The sequence below is a fragment of the Ochotona princeps genome, chromosome 6 (genome assembly GCF_030435755.1).
Source record: "Ochotona princeps isolate mOchPri1 chromosome 6, mOchPri1.hap1, whole genome shotgun sequence".
In the NCBI taxonomy this organism is placed as follows: domain Eukaryota; kingdom Metazoa; phylum Chordata; class Mammalia; order Lagomorpha; family Ochotonidae; genus Ochotona; species Ochotona princeps.
In genome coordinates, this window is record NC_080837.1 from 59,673,870 (window position 1) to 59,692,985 (window position 19,116).

Consider the following 19,116-nt stretch of genomic DNA (forward strand, 5'->3'; position numbering starts at 1 on the left):
CATCATAGTTCCTATCGGTACTTGAGGGAATTAGCTCTTCTAAAACAGTTGCTGATTGGCTGGCTGAGCAGTCTAACAACTCCAAGTGGCTTGAATGGAAACGCTATTTTAAGTCATCAGAAATTCATGACAACATATAAACACTGGTTTCCACATACACATACCCCATTTTCTGTAGGAGAAGAAAATTCATGTATTTCCTTTCACTTCCTAAAGAACATAAATATTAGCACAGTTATATAGAAAAAAGCTTGTAGTGTTTGGGTTCCACATCTAATGGGCTATTAGGTTAAATACTAAAGAACAAGAAAATCTTAAGAAGATGGTAGAAAGAAAGAAAAAAAAAAAAACACCTCCTGAAAAAAAGTATAGTTCCTGAAGGAACACTAAGATTAAAAGAATTAGAAGTTGGGCTAGCAAGTAGGAAATAAGTAAGAGAGAACCCCAAAAGTTCAGAAATAGTCTCAGGGGGTCCAGCGCAATGGCCTAGTGGCTAAAGTTCTCACCTTCAATGTGCCGGGATCCCATATGAGCGCCGGTTCTAATCCCAGCAGCCCCACTTCCCATCCAGCTCCCTGCTTGTGGCTTGGGAAAGCAGTCAAGGACGGCCCAAAGCCTTGGGTCCCTGCACCCACGTGGGAGACCTAGAAGAAGTCTGGGCTCCTGGCTTCAGACTGTCTCCGCTCCAGTCACTGCAGCCACCTGGGGAGTGAACCATCGGACAGAAAATCTTCTTCTCTGTCTCTCTCCTCCTCTCTGTATATCTGCCTTTCCAATAAAAATAAATAAATGTTTAAAAAAAAAAGAAAAAAAGAAGAAGTAGTCTTACGGAAGTCCTCCAAGAAAGTTTAGAACCACAACCTTACATGTGCAAAGGCCACTCAGTCCAGAAGCCAACTAGGAAGGTAGATTTTCAGGGAGAGTAGACAGCACTTACTCAACAAGAATATTCCCCATTTCCTGTTCCAAACAAGTCATCGTATTTCTTATTGAACTATGGTCAGACCTTAATTATCATTCAGCACCTCAATCACTGATCACACTGTGTGGATGGTGCTCAACTTCAACAATAGAAGTATCCCAAAAAGAGAAGTGGGAACCAGGACATTGAGAGGGTGGAAAATATTATCAATACACCTGTACTTAAAGTAAGATGACATGAGTAATGGGTGCTAAGATTCTCACTAGACTGGCAGAAAAAAAAAAGAACCATTTGTTCTCAGTTATTGGTCTTTGAGACTTTGAAAGTAACAATTTCTTTTTAATTTACTGGTATGACTACTCCAGAAATGTGGTAACTTGAAGACACATGCTTTCTTCTGTTTCTTTCTAAACATCTCCAAAAATAAAAGACAGAAAAAGAATAGCAGATAAAGGAAGATAAAAAACATTATCATATTGGAATATAGGATATACATGGAATGATGGTAAATGATTTATTAATGTAGAGGGAATGACATCTAAGTGCATGAAACTGGAAATACATTGGCAAATGAACCATTCATCCTTCACAATAAGGAAATGTAGGGAATCTTAGTATTTGCTTATAATCAATGATGAAGAGTGAGCAATGGGACTGAAAACAGGAATGTGGTAGAAAATCTATACAAGAGCAGTTATTGAGGCTGGCAGTACAATAGGTTAAATTGGCACTTGTGATGCTTACATCCCATATAATAGTGTCCTATCCCATATGATTTGAGTCCTGGCTATTCGCTTCCAATTCAACTTCCTGTAAAGGGCTTGGACAGGCAACAGATGATGTCCCAAAGTATTAGGACCCTCACTTCCCATGTGAAAGGCCAGACTGGAGTTCCTGGCTCCTGGTTTTGGCCTATCCCAGATCTGGCTGTTACAGGTGCTAAGGGAGTATAGGGAGTGAAGGGACCATCTCTCATTTCTCTTTCTTTTCTTTCTTTCTTTCTTCCTTTTTTCCTTCCTTCCTTCCTTCCTTCCTTCCTTCCTTCCTTCCTTCCTTCCTTCCTTTCTTCCTTCCTTCCTTCCTTCCTCTTCCAAAAACAAAAATATGAAGTTCGCCCAATCAAAATACTGACAGCAGGAAATTAGGACAATCATTTCTGCAGAACTTCATAAATTCACGGAAAAATATCCAATACCATGAGATTTGGAGGCCTTCTTACAAGGAAACTTCTAGATCCTTGCCCAATCAATAAGCCCAGACAATTTGATTATTCAGATTCTTGGGCATCTCACATTTAAATACAAACAGCAAGCCAAAGATCATTAACTTGAGGGAAGTACCAACATGAAATACAGACACCTACACAAACAAGTTTTTAAAAAGAAACTCAGGACGGGTGGGCATTGTGGCACAGTGGATTAAGCCACTGTGGTATAAGCATCACATATGGGAACATAAGTTTGAGTCCTGGCTACTCTGCTTCTAGTCCATATCTTTAATAATATACCCAGGAAAGCACCAAACAACTCACAAACAACTTGAATAAATACATCTTTTTTTAAAGATTTTTTTAATCTTGCGCCCCAACTGCCCAGGAAAGAAAAACAATATGAAACAGAAGCAGTAGCCAATTGTACTAAATAATCTTAAAAGAATAAAAGAGAGCATTGCGGTCATTAAGCAAAGTCGGGATTCTGTAATTCAAAGGCTAAAGTTCAAAGGAAATTAAAGCACTCTTAAAACCAAAAGAAAAAGAAGAAAGAAAGAAAGAAAGAAAGAAAGAAAAGAAGAGAAGAGAAAAGAAAAGAGGAAGAAAAGAGGAAGGAAGGAAAAGAGAGAGAAAAAAAATAGTAGAGAAGAGAGAGAGAAAAAAAGAGGGGCCAGCATTGTGGTATAGCAGGTGAAACCTTCTCTTGCTACACTGGCATCCCATATCTCAGTGCCAGCTCAAGGACCAATTTAGCTCCCTGCTAATGAGCCTGAACATGCCTGGGAAAGCGGCAGAGGATGGTCCAAGTACCTGACCCTTTCCACCAACATGAGAGTTTTGGATGGAATTCTTGATTCTTGACTGAAAGTTGAGGCATAGCATAGTAAGCCAAAGTGCTAGCCCGTAAAAATTTAAGAACAACAATAACAACAACAACAACAACAACAACAACAACTGGAAGATAAAACATCTTGTTTGGGTATTCTTATTACAAAGTTTGAAACAAGAAAGGTGTAAACAATGATTACTAGAAATTACAGACAGAACAGGGCGTGGGGGCGGGGATATCTGCCTAAGAAATAAAATAATTCCCATAACCAAAGAACAAAGTGCTCAAACTGCAATATTATACTTCGTGGCCAGAAATTATTTTACTTTATGTTTTTATTCACTTATTGTTTCAAATTCAAAAAGTCATACATGAAGTTGAGGGCCAAGGTGGACATTGTGCTTACAACAGGTTATCCTATACTGCCACTCAAAACGCATGCCATTCCAAAGCACCAGGTTAAGCTTCCAGTCAATCTTCACTCTATTTTGAGAAAAATATTTATATTCCAAAGTTTAATTCAGATATCCAATACCTAACTTTATTTTTTTCTTTCTATCTGATTTTTCCACCCCTCATCATCTCATGATGAAAGGATCTGGTACCAAGATATGTCATTTGCACTAATGGATTTTAAGAAAGACTTTGGTTTCATGTTATCTCTGTGGCCAGGCATTATATTGTCCTTTAATCAACACTTGTTTTAAGCCTCCGTGCAAATATACTAATAGAAGACTACATGACAACTTCCTCATCCTACTGTATCTCCCAATGTCTACCTCTTCTCCCTAAGAGGAAATGAGAGCAATGGAAAATATTGTCTAGAAATCCCAGAAAATAGAACATTAATAACCATGAGAGAAATTTGTTAAGGTCAAACTACAAGATGTTAGAAAAGACTGATGTCTGGTAATCAAAAAAATTGAAAAGGCAGAACAGAGATTTAAAGCGGGAGTTCTGGGCAGAAATGAGAATGGATCCATGTAGTAATACTGCACAGTATAAAAATTCAAAACCATGAATCTCAAAAATCCAATATCATAAGTTATACAACATTATAAAATGCAATTTCACTGAAACACCTATTTTATGTGACAGAATCCTAAATGCTCATAAATTATATGAGTTGCAGAGACATTTTTCTGAAAACCAAAGCACATTTTAGTAACTCTTCAATATCTGTAGGAAGAAGCACAAAGCAAAACATTCTCTTCCTATAGGACAAAAACACCTGTCCTATCTGCCTCCCATGAAAAGCTGTCTTCTTAGCATAACTTTTCATGGAGCTCACCGAAAGTTTTAGCTCTTAGGGTTTGCCACATTTCATCGTACCACATTTACTCTGCAATGATCAAGAGAGAATATCAAAGAGGAGAAATATGAACGAGAATCTTATTGACAAGAAATAGTATAGATTATAATTCATTCTAATATAGTCAATGACTTTATTGAAAAGACATGGGTTGGCACTGTGATGCAGCAAGTTAAGCCTCCACCTACTATGCCGTCACCTCATTTGAGTACCTGTTCTAGTCTTGGCTGCTCCACTTCTGATCTCATTTCTTGCTGATGTGCTTTGGAAAGCAGCAGAAAATGACTGACAGTTGGGTCCCAACACTCACATGGGAGACAGAGATGGAGTTCCAGGCTCTGCTTGGTTCTGGTTCAGTCCTGGCTATTGCAGCCATTTGGGGAATGAAGGAGCAGATGGAAGGTCCTTCTCTAACTCCACCTCTCTCAGAGTTCTGTAACATTTTATCTCAAATAAATAAAATACATCTGTAAAAGAATTAAAAGAGGAACATAGAAAATGTGATTCAACAGAAAACATAAAATTCAAAAGCGTAAGTTCAGTATTAACTGATATTACCACAGTGTGTGATCATGATTATGGTTCATGCTTTACACAAACAATGTGTCAATTTAGGACACATGAGTGAAAGTATGAAATACAGGCCATATGAATGAGTTCAGACGTTTCCCATCTTAAGTTCCCAGAAGGTCCTCATAAGAAAGCACCATTGCTTCCACTTAAGTAATGAAAACTGTAGAAAAAGCTTGACTTTTAAACTTTTCCCAAAAATTGAGGCAGGTAGACAAAGTTGTCAGACTTGATTTGACACAATTACTACTATCCCTATCATTCTCTATTCCTAACCCTGTATTATTTTTCTGTACAACATTTATCACCTTCTATAACTATATTACATCTTTTGTTTATTTTATTATCTCACATATAAACTCCATCAAAGAAGGTGGTTTCTTTAGTTTCATGCTATAACGTTTGGAACCCTGCCTAGGGAAGCCATATCAGAGACTCAATAAATTTTTACCAAATGAATTAATAAATCTACTGAATTCAAAAAGCAATATGTAATTGAAGTAGATTAAAGTAACCCAGTTTTCTTACCCTGAGATTTTTAGTTATCTGGAAGTCAGCTACATATACAACCAAACTGACAGAAGCTATGCACACATTTCATCCTACAGCATGACAATTTCATAGCATTCCACACCACTCCTGCTACAATAAGCTGCTGAATAAATTTTGTGAGCTAAATTTAATTGTTTTCAATTATATCAGTTCTCTATATCCTACTCATAGAAACCAGTAATTCAGGACCTAATAATTCACATCTGGGTACTTTATATATGGAACTACTAATTCCATACATTGGGTATGGGACAAAAGGAAGAAATGGAAATATCATGAATTGATGTATTAAACAAACTCAGCTCTGGATATCAGAATAGAAAACCCATTTAGGGGCCTGGCATGGTAGCCTAGTGACTAAAGTCCATGCTTTGCATGCACCAGGATCCCATATGGGCACCGGTTCATATCCTGGCTGCTCTACTTCCGTTCCAGCTCCCTGCTTATAGCCAGGGAAAGCAGTAGAGGATGACCCAACACACATGAGAGACCTAGAAGAAGCTCTTGGCTCCTGACTTTGGATCAGTTCAGCTCCAGCTGTTGGGGCCACTTAGGGAGTGAACCAGTGCATGGAAGAAGATCTTTGTCTTTCCTTCTGTCTCTCTGTAAACATCTGACTTTCCAATGAAAAGAAACAAACCTTTTTAAAAGAAAGAAAACCCATTTAGCCCTAGACATATTTTCTACCCCGGACCACAACTTGGCTCCCCATTTTTTGTATTAAAACGCAAAAGACACAGGATATCTTGCTGTGAAAGGACACACACACACACACACACACACACACGTATACATTCTGACCCATCAGACCAAAATTTGCTTTTCACTGATTGCTCTACTTCCTCAGAGCCTATCTACTCCTAAGACCCACTCAGAGGATAGGTATATACTATTTTCTACTGTTTCATCTACCTGATGAAAAAAATTGATACATCAGATGATCTATATGTACACTGGCACTTGATTCCTTATTTTGAGCTAAATATATTACCTATATAAACTGTAAATATTGGTATTGAATTCATTGCCTTTTACTTTTTTTCTTGCACAGGGGAGAAAATCCTACCTTTAGAGAAAAATGCCAATCACAGGCCAAAATCAGTTACATCAATTTTGCAAATGCAACATCTAAGAAAAGATCATCCTAATAAACTGTTCAGGATTTTTCTCTGTTAGCATAATCCAGCAAGCGGTATGTCAACGCAATGATAACAATAGCTTCTTTACCCTACAAGTCAGTACATGACATGTTCTGTGAGCAACAGCTTAGTTTCACAGGAGTACCATAAATCACATTAAATTAAATTTATTAAGTTTTCTGCAGAGAATATGTTTAATCTGGTAATATTTTTGGCTTTATATTGATGTGATGCTTATAAGTTTGTCCTTAGTTTTAGTCTTGTGTGTTTTGAAATACATTGTTAGAAAGGCCCTTTCAGAGCTTCCGCAGGGGATGGAAGAAGTCCAAACACTACCGTGCAGAAACCAACGTCATCGGAAAGACAACCAGAAGCCCTGAGTGGTCCGCAGAAACAGAAGAACAATGAACGTCCTTCGGGACCAGGGAGGAGAGCTTTCTCTGGTCCGAGCCTGGCTCCACCTCTGGACCCCCACCCTCCCTTGCAATGACCATCAGGATCGCTCCGAAAACCCCTCACAGCAAACAAACAATCATACAAACTAAAAAAACCTAAAATAAATAGACAAACAACAGAAAGTAGAGCTTGGAATCTGACAGGAAAGAGCTGGCATGGATTGGCTCATGCCTCGCTGGGTGGGACACAAAGATTAGTCACTCCTCACCAAGGTGTTGGGGACTTTCCTGCACATCCCCCCCTCAAAAAAAAATGTTCTGCACCTTAATTGTCGACCAATGTCTTGTTAGAGTTACAAGCCAGTCTAGATTATCCTAAAATCTGCCAAGATCAGCAAAATTATACTTCAACACAACAAATGGCTAAATACGAAAATGAAATAGACACGAGACAGCTGAATGGTACCTTATAGCCATTTTAAGGTATATGGCAGCCGGTCCTGTATATAAACTAAAATTGAAATGTCAATGAGCTAATCATAGGTTGTGGTTAAGAACTTGCTTTTTTGTTTTTTTGTTTTATTTTGTTTTTTGTAACACACTGGTTACGCAAAACCCTGTCAATTCCATAATGTTACAAATTGCTGTTAATGCTATATTGGGACTCTTAATTGACTAGGATGATATTCTACCAGCTCTAACTTTGGACCAGAAATGGTCTCCCCAAGAAACTGTTCAACCCATCTGGACAATAAGTAGCTGGACTTTATGCTTGGTATATGTTTGTAAGGAAAGAATCTTGATTGAATTTGAACTGTAATACTGCACCAAGGTGAAGGAATCCACCAGGGGGGAGGGGCGTTGGGGGGTGGGGGGGATTCCCAGAGCCTATGAAACTGTCACATAATGCATAATAATTAATAAAAAACAATTAAAAAAAAAGAAAGGCCCTTTAAGTCCCTGCTGTGAAAAAAAAAAAAAAAAAGTCCCTGCTGTGAGTCTATAAAAAATCAGTTCCTTAGAAGGGGTTCATTCATTGCTAAAGCTTGAGGGACACTGAGTTAGACTCAAAAAATCAGTGAATAATTCATTTTTCTTTTCATAAAACCTAACCCCTTTTCCTGCTTGAAGGAAAGTGGAAATGCTGTCTGCCTCTGTTAGCTACTGCTTTCTCAGAGATCATCATATAAACCAAGTGGCAAAAAGGGAAGCTGGTACCTGAACAAAAGTGCTGATTTTTGAGGCATCAAAGTGCATTAAACTACCCACTTACTCCCAATCCCCATTCCACTAAACCCTCATAAATAATATTTCTACACATGGGGATTCAAGCTCTCAGGAAATATCCAAACCTTTAAAAAAAAAAAAAGATTCATTGCCCTAATAAACAAATTTCTTCCAGTGAAGCAAAGCAGAAAGAACCCTGGCAACTGTGCTAAGAAAAGGCTGCAGGTTTTGTATACTCTGGTTTCAGAGCAGCCAAGAAATACCCACAAAGATAGGAAATAATCAGAGCCTCATGCAGCGAGCTACCCAAGTACCTCCTGGACAGTGACATTAGGGCATTTACATCGGTTTGTCTTCGTGTAAAAACACAAGGAAAGGCTTCGGCTGACATCAGTTCTGAAGAAAAGATACAGCAGTCAAAACAAAAAGAATAATAACAACATGGAATTTGTTTTCTTTACTTCAAAAGTGAAAATTAGGGGACAGATATTTGGCATAGCAATTATGGTGTTGATGGGGAGTCTGCATCCCATACCAGCATGTCTAGGTTCAAGCCCCAATTCCAGCTTACTGATACTGTAGATGCTAGGAGGTATCACTGATGGTTCAAACTGGATTCCTGCACCCACACTGGAGACCTGGACTGAGTCCCAGCATCTGGCTTCCACTGGCTCAGTCACATTCGTGCTGGGCTTTTGAGGAGTGAACTGGTAGATGGGTGCTCTCTGTTTTCCCCTATTCCTACCAAATAGATAAGGACAATTTTTAAAGTTTTATCCTAAAGACAGTCTTCTGGGAAAAAATCACAACAGAAATCAAAATGCCATTCTAGAAAATTTTGGCCAACCAAAATTATAGGATCTGAAAACCATAAGAAAAGAGTATGAGGACACAGAGTGAAAAATGAATGATATTAAAGGAGGAAAATTGGCCTATACAGTAAGAAACTAACAAGGTAATGAGAGGTTAATGTGCATTATGATAGAATTCACACTGGAGAAAATCTTATTTATGATGTGGAGGACAAAGTTGAAAAGTTCTCCCATAAGACAAAGGACAGAAATAAAGTTGGAAACAATGAAGGCACGGCAAAGACATAATAAATCAAGACAAAAAAATATTGATCTAAAACATACACATATCATGAAATCTCACTAGGCCCCAAGAAATAAATTCACCTGGAAAAATTTTTAAATTATAGCATAGGAAATATTCAAAAGAATGTAAGCAAAAAGAAAAGGTCAATACAGGTAAATACCTAGTGGCAAAACAAATATATAATTAGACAATGAAGAAATGTCTGCAGAATTTGAACAGAGGAAAACTATTTTATACTACTCAGTCAAGCTGTCATTGATGTGTGAAGAAAATAGAAACATATTCTTAGAAATGTCAGGTCTCATAAAATAGTATACTCAGGGATCTAAAAAGACAGTTCAGCCAAAAAAAAAGGTGGATGAAAATGAAAAGCTCAAGAAGGTGAATGGAGGTGAAAACAACTAGTGCGTGGCCTAATAAATTTCACACTGATAAGAAGATATTAGTCCTTTTTAAGCTTTGCAGGGCAGCTTCTGTCAAAACCAAACCTTCCAGTAAACATGTTTTGTCTCAAAATACAGACCTTTTCTCAGCCATTCCCCTCACCTGGACACAACACTTTCCTGTTAGTAATGTTCCAAAACTCCTTATCCAGAATATCAAAGCCAAATAAACTGTAAAAATATATTTCCTTAAAAGTCACTTGGCAGCAGGACTGGACGGCAGCTCCAGCTAGCGCGAGCTGAAATGAAGGCAGACTAAGTTGAGCCAGGCTACAGCACCCACCAGCAAATGCCAAGGTGAGATGGGCCACACCAGACTGGGCTGCAGCACCCACCAGCACATGCAAGACCAGGTCAGAGAGTGTGACCCTGGTAGGGGAGTAGCAGGGACTCCACTGCTGGGCCACTCACTGCTCATGCTGACGAGTGTGAGAGCTGGAACTGGGAGCAAACCAGCTGGGCCAGGCTACATGGTCTGTAGGCCTGCATATGAACTAGATTGGGGGGAGAGCCAGGCTGGGGCAACCAATTGTATCCACTGGTACAGGCATGAGCCAGAATAAAAGCAGGCTGCTTGGGCTTCGCTGCATCATCAGCTGGCAAGTGCTGGGACAGGGGGCAAGTCCTGTCAAGCCAGATTGCAGAACCACCTGGAGAGTACAATATCCACACTAGGGAGTAGATCTAGTGGGGAGGTTGTGGGCTCCCGTCTGATGAGCTGCAACTCCCACTGGTGAGCATGAGAACCAGGACTGAGAGAAGGCCTGACTGAACAGGCAGTGGCACCCCCTGGCATGAGTGTATGTTGGAAGGTGAAGTGGGTTGGGTTGAATTAGGCTTCAACGCCCAACGATGTATACGGAATCTAAATGTGATGTGAGGGAGACCAGACTAGTCCACTGCACATGGTGGTAGGCACAGGAACCAGAGCTGAGGGGCCGATCCAGAGGAAGTTATTGGGAGTCACTCTGACTGGGTTACAGCTCACCCTGTGGTATGTGAGGGCTGAGTGTGTGTTAGGCAGGGCCGGGCAGAGAAAGGCCACAGCACCCACTGTTTTGCTGAGGATGGAGGCCAGAACAAACCGACAGACCATCACGTTGAATCTTCACAGCAAATTTCTGGGCCAATGGAGACTCAGATGTGGACTATGACAGCAATCTACCTGGGAAGGATTTCCTCATCCTTGGACCAGTAATATCAGCAGCATCTCAGAACTATTGAAACCACGTGAGCAGAACCCTCAGAAAATGTTCCACAATAGGGACCCTAAGTTGACGTTGAGTGGCAGTACCCCATTCCCTGGCTAATGTGGCAGTTGGAAGGCTGGGCATGGTTTCTCATCTTGTAATCCCTTCTCCCCCATATACAGGAAGAAGAAAAAGAAAATGTGTGAACAATGTTATCACCCACTATGCCCTGATACTCGACCTTTCCCACCATGTTCAACTATGTACATATCACCAAAAATAAATTTTAAAAAAAAAATCACTTGGCAGGGCCCAGCATGGCCTAACTGCTAAAGTCCTCGCCTTCCAGGTGCAGGGATCCCATATGGGCGCCGGTTCTGGTCCCGGCGGCTCCGCTTCCCATCCAGCTCCCTGCTTGTGGCCTGGGAAAGCAGTCAAGGACGGTCCAGGGCTTTGGGACCCTGCACCCATGTGGGAGACCTGGAGGAGGTTCCTGGCTCCCGGCATTGGATCGGCGCAGCAAGGGCCGATGCGCTCACTTGGGGAGTGAATCACCAGAAGGAAGATCTTCCTCTCTGCCTCTCCTCCTCTCTGTATATCTGACTTTGTAATAAAAATAAATAAATCTTTAAAAAAATAAATCACTTGGCAGCAGAGTGAACTGATACAAGTCTAATCAGTCTTCCTAATCTTATCAATTGAAAAGCCATTATTTTGCTACATAAATATAAATGAACTAGGTCATAGTTGATTGTCATATACTCTGACATTGATATTACATGAAATGCCACTTTATTCTTTATAAAGTGTAAAGGTATTTGTAACTTCAGAATACATTCAAAAATTTCCAGTAAAAAAACATGGATCTCCAGTGGAACAACACATCCAAATGGTTTACTTATTTATCGCAACTATTCACCAGGTGGCTCATCTCAAAATCATATCCCCTGATGCAAAACAATCCCACCTTTAACAAATTTCTATCCAATCCAGTTGGAGCCTGTCCTTGACCTTGGGCCCTGGTCATATGACTTTAAGAAAATGTCAAGCTTAGTACAAGGGAGTGTATATTTCTGATACAGCTATTGTATACTCCAAGTTTTTGGACAACCTAGAAGAGTGCTGAACCATAGTCAGATTCTGAACACTGTATAAGAAATTTTCCTAAACTTCACGTCAGTGATGGAAAGGATAATTATGCTTCCATTTACTTCTTTTATATAAACTACACTTACAGATTTAAAGATGCGTCACTAAACATTCCTTGTCAGGGTGGGCATTTGGCACAATAGTTAAGATGTTGCTCAGTATACCTACATGCCAGACTAGAATGACTGAGTTTGATTCCTGAACCCGATTTTGATCCAGGTTCCTGCTGATGTCCACCCTGGAAGGCAATGGGTGATAAATCAAATCTGCTGGGACACTACCACCTATGTAGGAGACATGGGTTTAGCAGCTCCTGGCTGCCAGTGTTAGCTTCAGCTATCCCCAGCTATTGCAGGCACTGGCGTTGGCATGCAAGAACCTATCTCCCTCTCCTACCCAACACCTCTCTCAGTCCCTCCCTCCACCTTCCTATTAGTCTGCATTGCCAATAAAAATTATTTTTCTTTAAAGAGTTATTTACTTTTATTGGAAAGGCAGAATTACAGAGAGAGAAAAACAGAGATCTTTCAAACACTGATTCCCTCCTCAGTCATAATGACTGAAGCTAGGCTGGCCTGAAGCCAGAAACCAGGATCTTTTTCTGGGACTCCCACATGAACGCCAAGAACTCAAGAATGCGGGCCAGCATCCTCTAACTTCTCAAGCCAAAAACAGAGAGCTGGATCAGAATTAGAGTATCTGTGACTCAGATTGGCACTTATATGGGACCTCAGTGCTGCAGGCAGAGTCTTAGCTTGTTACGCCACCATGCCAGCCCCTCCAATAAAAATAATTTTAGGAAGACATTCTGTTAGCACTCTTGGAGTTCTTTTTGGCCTCCACCCCCAGATCAGTTGGCTCTAACTTCTTTTCCTATTATGACCATTCATTTCAGAAGCACCTTTTTATTTACACAATTGTAAAAGCAAAGCAACAAAATTAGGAATATAAATAAATAAATATCATAGATGTGCCCACAGTTTCCCTACTGAGCCCACTCTCAGCTCTGGGTCTTGCATTTTTCAGGTGATCCTACGGTCTAGTCTGACAGAACTTTCCCCCAATCCTAGCACTTGTCAGCTGATGCTACAGCAAAGATCCACCAGCCTGCACTCTGGCTCATGCATACATCAGTAGATACGATCACTTAGCCCAGCCTAGCTTTCCCCATAACCCAGCTCACATGCAGGTCAACACGTGTTGTAACCTGCCTAGCCTAGTCTGCCCTTGGTTCCAGCTCCCATGCTCACCAGAAGGAGCAGTGACCCAGCAGAGGAGCCCCTGCAGCTCTCCTACTGGGCTTGCCTCCATCCCAGTTCTTACATGTGCTGGTGGGAGCTGTGACCCAGATGGGAATGGCTCACCTCACCTTGGCATCCACCAGGAGTTGTTAACAAACTACCTCGGCCCAGCCTGCCCTCAGTTTCAGCTCATGCTGGCATGTGCTACAGCCTAGCCCAACCCAGTGTGCACCCATCACTAATGTTCATGCAAACCAGTAGGTGTGATAGCCTAGCCTAGCTCAGCATAGCATGCATCCCATCCTGCCTCCCACACAAGCCAGTGTGCTGTGGTTTGTTCTAGCCCTGCCTGGCCCACCCCCTACAGAGCAACCCACACACCTGCCAACAAGTGAAGCAATCCTGTCTAGCCTGACCAACACCCAACCCTGACTCATGTGCTCACAAGCAGGAGTGACAGCCCACCAGGGAAGTTTCCCCCACCAGGCCCAGATCTCAAGCATGCCAACAGGTGCTAAGCCCTTACCCAGCACAGTCTGACTCCCAGTGTCGGCCTTTGTCTGGGCTGGTGGATGTTGTGGCCCAGCCTGCCCCACGCCCAATTCTTGAATTTGCTTGCAGGTGTTACAGCTTGGACCAACCTGGCCTGTTCCCAACCCTAATGCATATGAGTGTTGGTGAGTGTCATGGTCATATCTAGCTCAGTCCATCACCACCCCAGCCCTCAAGCAAACCAGTTAATATGGCAGTTACTGAAGGATGAGCATACAACCCCCCACAGAATGTGCTCCCAGACCTAGTTCTCTCACGAGCTGGTTAGTGTCACAGCCCAGATTAACATGGTCCAACCCCTTCCCTAACACTCACTGACAGGCTATGGTTGTGCTCTAACAGGTAGGACCTCCAGCCATAGCTTTCACTTATGTTGATAGGAGGTGGTTGAACCAACAATCACAGCTCAGGTCTCTCACATGGGCAGATGTATTAGTTTGGCTCCAAAAAGTCCTCTGGTTTCCCTCCTCTAAACCACCTGGTCTCAGCCCTCCTGTTTACTTGCAAGTGCAGTAGCCAGGTTGGTGGATGTCACTCAGAAGTCTCTCCTCACCTGTGACATTCTCTGTCACATGTATCTCCAGACCTGCTTCTCATTGCAGTCTACAACCCCCAATGCCCAGTCTTCTGGCAGTGTACCATGCCAACCTGGAGCCCTGCCTGCCTACCCAGGGCCCACTCACTCTCACACACAGGTCCCCAAACCCTGTCTGTTGGCATGATGATGTCTGCCCCTATATATCTTTTAAAAAAATAGAATTGAGTAGATGGCTATGCTGACACACTGGCATAATTAACAATAATTTGGTATTAACCAGTCCCAGGACGCCCGCCAGTTGTTAGCTGCTTTTCTCCCCACAGTGTGACACTTGCCTAGGTACAATGCAACCTAGGCTATGCCCTACATGGGATAAAGAATTTTTTTAATTAAAAATCATAAACAAGAAAAAAGGGTAGGACTTGTTGAAACCAATATGTCACATAAGGGGAGTTGCTGAAACTCAACTGATTAAAGAAGTTCAGTTGGTTAATGCACTAGTTAAACTCCCTGTACAAACTTAATATTTTACTAACAGCTGCTCCTTCTCCTCCTGATCTCGTTCTAAAGAGAATTTCAGTCATGGAAATACTGTTATTCTGTCTGATTGAAGGCAAATCAGAATTAAAATAAAGAAATTTGTGTGACTAGATCCCTATCACCAGAGTAGTCAAGAGATTGGTAACAAGTATACAAACCACCACAATAGTTTCTCTTTTAAAATAGTAAGAATATAGTGCACTAATTGTGCAAAAAAAATTGTCCTAATCCTTCAATATACACTACTAGCCTTGATGTGCTCAGAATAAAATATACAGTCCATCATGTTTATTTTATTAGCATAGTGCTCTGGGAATAGAGTGGGTAGAAATTTCTGTTCTGAAATCTGTTTGTTTTTCATTTCTCCGGTGGTGTTTCCATGTGCTCTTTTGTATTAAATATCAAAGATCTCCATGGTGGATTGTGATTTATCCAGTCAACCCCACAAGGGAATGCTGAGTATACATAAAACTGAGGATGGGTCGCATTAAACAACTTCTATATCAGCACTGTACTTGAGTGTAGAAGTAAGATTCTGTGGAGAAAAAAAAAAATGTAGCTATGTTTATTAAGTGTTGATGTTCCCAGCCAATAAATCTGAGCAGTAGGATTAGGATATTTTTCATTGTTAGCAGTAAAATAAAATGATTTCTTACATTCAAGATAGGTTGTTCTTTTTCTCTTCTGTTTACTCTTCTAACAGGTAATTCTATATAATTGCTTTCCTTTCAGCTCTAAGTTACGAGAAGTGACGAGTGGGATCAAAACTTTAAAGCAGAAGGCTTCAGAAGATAATCACTAGCGGTAGAAATCTCTGCTTAAAGAAAAAGTTTAATTTACAAGTAGAAACTACATACTACTTCAAATGATGATGCTGATTTAGTCTTCACTCGAGTCCCATGTCAGGGAAATATATATTGATTCTCCACAGACAGCAGGAAGCTATTCAAACTTAAGTTAAACTTAACTCAAGACATTAGTGGTCAGGTTCTCAGAAGAAAGAATCAGAGGATGAGAGCTGTGTGAGGAAGGTGTGTTAAGATGCGTTTGCAGACTGAAGAGTAGGACTGGGCAGAAAGCCTTTGAAAGCCTGAAAAAGATCTCAGCTAATCCCCTAAGAAGTTCTGGAGTTGGAATGACCCTTGAATAGTTTCCTATGTTAGCAAGAAACAGAGCTGACATACCCTTACATAAACCAGTCTTTGGGTGTGACTGCTTTCTTCACTGGGAGGGAGAGTGAAATGCCAAGGTAGTTCTGATCCATAAAGGGCAAGTCCTGGAGACTCAGCCAGGTGGTACCAACTGACAACATCCCCAGCAGCTGGGCAAATGAGTATTTCAGTCCGAAAGACAAAGGATCTGGGTATCATACTGTAGCATCCACTAATCCGTGTACCTAAGACCATTAGCAAATAGCAAGGTTTAGGAAAAAAAAAAAACTCAGAACTCTTGCCCCAGAGGCGTATCACACATATCTTACTGAACTGAGAATCAAAAGCACTGTATCCTCTCTAGTCTCTTCAATTTAAAAAAAAAAAAAAATGCTCTGCCTTCTCCTGTAATATAAGATTTTTTGGCAAGAGAATCACCTATAGTCCCTTGTATCTTGACAATTCTAATTTTGGTGCCTTAATTTTCAGCAAAATTGAGAGGAAAATATTTAAAATGTTGTCATACCTCATAGAAATTTGTTTCACTGAGGTTTTAAAGTCTTATATTCCATTATTCCATAGTTAAATTAAATCTTTAAACCTCAAAGTTATTTTCAAGCCCCTTAGATAGAATTAGTACAGTAACCTAGGAACTAAATCTAAGAGTAATATTTAAGTCCCAGAAGGATAAAGGATTAAGCTGATTAATCATAGATTTCTGGTACTTCAACCAGAAAACCAGATTGTAAATTCAAATAGAAAATTAAAAGAACTCCTTTAATTGTAATTCCATCATTGTCACTTTCTCCAAAGGAATAAAATTCCTAGGGAATCCATAATACATTTTATTTTCTCTGCAAAACCTAATGTGCTAAATTTCTCCTACTTGGAGAAGCTAAACAGCCACATTATCTCCATTATTGTCTTCCTCTGTGCTTTTTTAAAAAGGTCACTAGCCACATCTTTGGCATTATTCTGAATAATCAACTGATAGACCTAAAAATGTCATCTACCTTGCCAAACATGAAAGTCAGCCATCTTTATTTGGGCACTTTAACGTAGTTGCCTGAGCAAGGTGCAATGGAAAACTATCATGACAATACTGGATTTACTGATTCACCATATTAGGACTTGTGTAGCATCTCTGTCTCTTAGAGGAACCAAATGGAGAGATCTAAAAAAAGAAGACCTTGATCTTTCCTGGCACTAAGCTTCATGAAAAGCAGCTTTTTACAAAAAAAAAAATCAGCTTTATTTAATCTAGTTAAATATTCTACATCATGCACGCAACAATGCATTTTCCTTAATATGTTCCATTCCTAGCTCTGCCTTTTATTTTGTCAACAACCTAATATTAATGATTCTTGCCAAAAAGAGGAGCATGAAAATAAAGTTAAGAATAAAATCACTTTTCACCTTAAGCAAGAAACTAGCATGATCTGATACTAAACTGCCACTGAACACAAAATCAAAAAAAAACATGTGAGCCATTGATTTTTATAGAATTTATATCTTCTTTACATTTGTGAGATCCCATTTTTTAACCTATTTGCAATAAGTCTCTATTATAACACACTGATGTGTTTCCTGTTGTTTCCATCAAGCATATGTTTCTATTTTATACTAGAACTATTCCCATGTACTTGAATACAATTATGTCAATTTCTATATATCTATTCTTATATAATAACAATAAGCATTTCTGCAATACTAAAGAAATAGAATGTGTTTTTCAACCCCAGCAATACTGCTTGGTATATCCCTTTAAGTTTCTAAAACTAAGATAAAGCCACATAGTCATTCAAATCTAGTAAACCTACAAAAGCAATAAATCATATGTAAGTCACACCTAACTGTGCAACTAGTTTGTTTTACTTGCAGTTAGCCTAAGTAATGCTAAAAGCGAAGATGTTGAAGGAGCCAATTCCATGGAATGTAGATTCGAGGAATCATTACAAATGTGTCTCATACAGCTCCCTTCCCCTGATCTCCTACTCCGACTAGCTTCAAGTACTGCCTGGAGGTCTGCATGCTTCCATCACAATTGGAGAAATATTTCTGGAACATCATGGACAGGGAACATAAAGCACAGAGATGCAATACACAATATAAAACCATCAGAGATACTCAGTTGCTAAGAGAATAATTTGGTTGGCAAGGTAGAAATTAGTTCTGAAGTAATTCAGCTGAGAGAAATGTCATTCAACTAAAATATTCATTGATCTGGCTTAGGGGAGGAAGATGGGTGCCAGAGGGTGAAAATTAGTCAGGGTACCAGTTGACCCAGCTACACTGTCCCTTAGAATGGGTGAACTACTAACTTAGCATATCAGAGAAGAGCCCAAAACACTTGAGGCAATGTAGAGCGAACTCTAGAACCCTGTCAGAAGGCAGTAGTTGCACTGCATTGTCAAAGACAAAATCAGGAAAGAAATTTAACACATTCCTCCTCCTGTACATTTAATTATATTGCCAGAAAAGCGGTACTGAATTGTTAACATGATATCTATAAACACAACTTTATTTGAAAACAAAACTCTCATAGTTATAATCAAGTTAACAAGAGTTCTTACAGAGGTCCAGGTAAGTCTGAGCAGCAGAACGGCATGAGTGTCTGGGTATCCCAGCAATGTGGCTGTGGCTAGGGGTACCTGTGCCAGCCTAGGTTTCCTGCTGGGGATTCTAGCTCCCCATGCAACGCTGCTCGGCAGTAGGAGGGTCCTGGGCTTGTGGGTGGCCAGAGCACAAACTGGCGCTGGTCTCTGCCTGCTGGCCATCTGGTGGTGAGCTCCGGGGTCATGAGGGTATGGAATTACTGCCTAGGGACACCCATGAATAAGGCCACCATACATGTAGCTGAGGAATGACTCCTGAAGGACACCCAACAACAGGGACACTGTACTTGCAGGTAAGCAAGGGAACTGAGACCTGACGGCTTGGAGGGTAGAGACCTGAAGATATTTGGTGGTCAGACTGATGCACCAACCCACATTAAAGTCCCAGGTTGGGCTTGTTAGCATGGAACGTGGCTGACCAGCACACGCCAGTGCATACACAA

At 40.5% G+C, this 19,116-nt stretch overlaps 1 pseudogene; it reads right to left on the reverse strand.

The window, feature by feature from the left end:
• The window catches only part of LOC101523926 (heterogeneous nuclear ribonucleoprotein A/B-like), a 92,557-nt pseudogene extending 73,699 nt beyond the window's left edge, over positions 1-18,858 (reverse strand).
• Positions 18,859-19,116: the final 258 nt, after the last annotated feature.